This window comes from Triticum aestivum, unplaced genomic scaffold (assembly GCF_018294505.1).
Source record: "Triticum aestivum cultivar Chinese Spring unplaced genomic scaffold, IWGSC CS RefSeq v2.1 scaffold84242, whole genome shotgun sequence".
NCBI lineage: Eukaryota > Viridiplantae > Streptophyta > Magnoliopsida > Poales > Poaceae > Triticum > Triticum aestivum.
Window position 1 is genome coordinate 473 of NW_025234147.1, and position 4,645 is coordinate 5,117.

At 44.3% G+C, this 4,645-nt stretch overlaps 1 pseudogene; it reads right to left on the reverse strand.

The window, feature by feature from the left end:
* Nucleotides 1-326: 326 nt before the first annotated feature.
* On the reverse strand, nucleotides 327-1,171 carry LOC123176149 (NEP1-interacting protein 2-like; annotated as a pseudogene).
* Between the last annotated feature and the right edge of the window lie 3,474 nt (nucleotides 1,172-4,645).

Consider the following 4,645-nt stretch of genomic DNA (forward strand, 5'->3'; position numbering starts at 1 on the left):
TCATTCAAAATATGTTTTCAACAGTTTACATTCGATGGTACGTTACTCATATATATTTGTCTAATTGCTATTTTTTTGCGGGTATTTGTCTAATTGATTGTCAGAGTAAAAACTCAAAATGCGTGAATACCTTCTAATCTAGGAAAATTGAGGTATATTATAAGGTGCGTCGCTGTCAGTCGCTGTCATCATTCCTCCATCACTAAAGTCGGGCAGATCTTGTTGTAGCTGACAGTCAGGAACACGAAAGTTACTATTCAAAGCTCTCGTTTGTTTGCTACAGGAAAAAAACTGTATTACACTTTGGTTTACTATATGTACTGTACTGTATATTGTGTTGACTTTTCACTGGTTCGCGGCAATGACAGCCCAATATACACGTGGCAGCTCCCATGTAAAGCACACCCGATGACCACGAACTGTAATCGGCAAAAACATCTGAAAATCACAAATTGACCTGTTTCCCGCAAGGTCAACATTCGTGTCGCGCGCTCTGGACAGAGCTAGTGGACGGCGTGACGGCACATGGGGCAGTCGGGCTTGCGCAGGAGCCAGCTACGGATGCACTCGAGATGGAAGGCGTGGGAGCACGCCGGCAGCCGCCGCCCCTCGCGCTCGCGGCCGGCCTCGAACTCTTGGAGGCAGATGGGGCAGCAGCCGCCACCTGGGGCAGGGACGGCCGCCGGCGGAAAGAAGCCGAAGCTTGCCGATCTTGCCGGTTGCTCGAGGTCGAGTCGACGACGGCGCGATCACCTCGTCTTCCACAGTAGTGCGGGTCGGCGAGAGTCGTCTGTTCGACAACGGCGCCGACGGTGCGCTTGATTCGCCCGGCGGGAGTGTCCAAGGGGGACCAGTGGTCGTCATGGCAGCGGTGACCCCATATGGTGAGGAGGGAGTGGACAAGGTCGAGGGACACGAGCGCGCCGGCGACCGCCCCCAGCAGCGTCCCCTGCGCGAAGCCGTCCTCCTCGTCGACGTAGCCGGCTGACAGGAGGCCGTACGCGGCGCCGACCACCGTCCCGGCTGCCCCGAAGACGGCAAAGAGGAGGGCGCGTGCCAGCCCGCCGGCCACCCGCGACACCACCTCCATCTTCGTTGATATCGCTCTGGATGCCGGGCCTAGGACAGGATAGGATGGATATATGATGGAGTATTTAGCTACGAAACTGCAGGCTCACTTGATCGAGGGCATACAGGCTGGCCAACCACGCATTATATATACTATTCCCTCCGTTTCTAAATATTTGTTTTTTTAGAGATTCAAATGGACTACCACATTTGGATGTATATAGACATATTTTAGAATATAGATTCACTCATTTTGCTCCGTATGTAGTCACTTGTTGAAATCTCTAGAAAAACAAATATTTAGGAATGGAGGGAGTAGCATATACCCGCGCCGTGGCGGCACGCCGCGCCTTGTTATGGTTAATAGTGTATACTATAGTATATATTTGAAAAAATTCTCTTTTATTTATTATTCTTCACTTAGAGTGAAAATTAATTTAGTTAGTAATAATCTGTCTTAAGTGGTCTAATAGATGTGTGCACGCAATACTATCTTAAAATCATGTATGCGCCATGTTGCTAATTGGTTGGTTACTACTTATTCATTTAATTTTTTGCATGTCTATTAAGTAACATAAATTTTGAATAATTTTTTTATGAACATAAAGGCATTGTGGATGCTAAGGTGCTTTAAAAAGGGAAAGTTTTATTGCATTACGTAATCGATACAGATACATACCCCCTCTGACCGGAAATACTTGTCCTTGAAATGGATGTATCTAGACTTATTTTAGTTATATATACATTTATTTTATCCATTTTTAGGACAAGTATTTCCAGACGGAGGGAGTATTACACAAGGGAAGTACTATTTTATATCGCATGCTAAGTTTGAGTTTGGTGGATCTCGGTGAATCATCTATGTAGTATATAAATTTTTATGTACATTTTTTTCTATTTTAGTTATTTGAGTTGTGGCCGCACTTCGCTGGTGCATTCGTGTGTCAGTTTTTCTATTTTGTGTGAACTTCTATTTGTCGCCGTTCATGTTCAGAACCTGGTACCAGATCTTCATGTCTTTTCACAAATCATAAAAGGTAAAGGTCCACTAAAAAAATGTAAAGGTGTATATTTTCCTTTTGAAATCTCCTAAAAAACTTATAAAAAAAAGTTTTTTCCATGAACTGGATGCCCAAGTGCTGGTACACGATGTGTGGCTGTAGCGTTTTCTTCTGCGGTTTGTTTTGTCAAACTAACGTTCCATGTGACGGCATGTGATCTATTTGCTTTCGTTTTGTCGCTGGTGGGTGCATGCTTTGATTGGGCGTGAATTTCAGAGTGATGTGACTATGTGCATGTGCATGGGATTGGGAGGAGAGGTGGTTACGTGAACGAGTGAGTTTTGCATGGGGGTGGCTACGTGAATGAGTGAGTTTTGCATGGGGGTGGCCACATGGTTATAACATCAACATTTTTTTTCCGTTCCATGCATACTGGTCAAGAGATCATGTGGATTAAGCGTACACGCACTTTTGGTTTCTTTCATTTTCGTTTGCATACGTTGCTATGGAGAGATCGTTTCTCCGGCTGCTTAGCATGGCGGTTTTCCTTCTTTATTTTTTTGCGCTTGAATGCGTAGGTGCTAGGATTTTTATTTTTGCATTCCTAGATGCTAGGATTATAGAAGTCCCAAGCATTCTCCATCACAAAAAGTTCTACTCTACTAAGTACACCATCATTCTCTCGCAGCTATTTTTTCAGTTGCGTACTTAGAGATGGAGTAGTACATAAATGTTGGTCAGTAGATTTCATCATAGAGATGGAGTAGTACGTAACATGGCATGATGAAACACTGATCGGGTAAATTCCAGAGAGCAAAGGAGAGGAGAGCGGTGCCTAGTTGTCTCAATATGTTATCCATCACATCGAATGAGGGAATAATTAGCACATTGACCATGATGGGCGCGGAGGAACTAAGTAATCCACATGCAACCCCCTATACAGAACATCATGTGAAATCATATGCAGTGCCCTGAGTTGTAGCCCATGGATTGCACGGTTGCAGCATGATCAACTGAACATGACATGCAGTTAATTTGCAACTCAACAGTATTAATTAGTTATGTGAGCCCAATATCTCATGCGTACCTGTGGTGTCACATACGAACGACCACACCACATAGACCTGACATGGTACTCTCAAAAGAAGCTTTTTGCTGAGATCGTGTCATTATGATAAATACTTCAGATTGATTTGCTGGTGCTCCTCTGCCTGAAAACAAAATATATGCAAAACGAAACAGTGATCAATTGATTTCAAAGAGCAAAGGAGAGGAGAGCAGCACTTGAGGTCGAGGCCGCTCGTAGTGCCAGCAGCGGAGCACCTTGCCTGTGTCAGCGCAGTCGCCGCACTCACTTAGATCACATTCATACCACATATAAGAAACCAGTTTAAAAACTTATATGCCGCAAAGATTAGTCAGCATACTCACGTTAAACAACTTACCAGAATTCGACAAGGAGGGCTGATGAACCTCTTGCAACAACACATTATTCTGGTCCTTTTTCTTCCGATAAGCTGCACGCCTTTGTGTGTTGAACTGCTCCTTTGTTTTGTCAGCGTAATCTATGCATGTGATGTCATCTGCATCATGTCAAAAGTAAAAACTACAAAGCCCATAAAGCAAAAATCATAAGTGTTGGATGATGGATCCACTACCGAACACGTCAATATGGATTGTGGATAAGCATGCATGGGAATACCTTTTAGCTTTGTCGCACCATCTATCTCATCGTTTGAAGTTTCACAGCCTACAGCTTACCAATAAAAAATAAATGCGGTATGTTGTACATGAAGGTGAACACCCATAATTATAAGTAATGGCATATGAAATGTGGATGAGTCAGTACCATATGTAATGCGGCCATCTACAATTGTGCCAGAATCGAGAGTTAGATTACTCGAAGCCAACAATGAAGCATCATGATGGTTTCCAACCCATAGCGATCTTGATCCATCTGTAGAGTTGTAACCAGTAGGAAAAGAAAACCAATGATATATAGGAGACAATATATGCAGCTAACATTCTTGGCATATGAAATGCGGATGAGTGAGGTCTGTGCAATAATCTACTGTTACTATACTCGGAGCCGACAACGAAGCCTCATTATGCTCTCCAACTAGACACGACATTGATCCATCTGTAGAGTTGTAACCAGGATAAATATAAGGCCAATGATACAGGTGACAATGTATGCGGCAACATTCTCACCAATATTCACACAAGCATTATACCTGGAACCGTAGCATAATTTTCCTCAACATTTTGAGCTACGTGTATGGAGTTTGCATTGTTATCTTCAACATTTCTCCCGCTTGTAAGGCCTGCAAAACATTATGCATATAGCTTGTGTCGGTGTACAAAAGTAGGAGCTCTGCTTTTGACCCCTTTACTTGTGCACGAGCAGTCAGAGCCACCCGCCACGGCCACGCATAACAGGGCAGGGAAGGGAAGCCGGAGAGAAGCCGAAGGCACAAGACAAACAAAGCAACGACAAGGACCAAGGCTACAAAGTGCAGATGGGCGAAGCAGGTTTCCCCTGCAAGACCCTTGCCGGGGGCAGCCTCCGCAGCCCC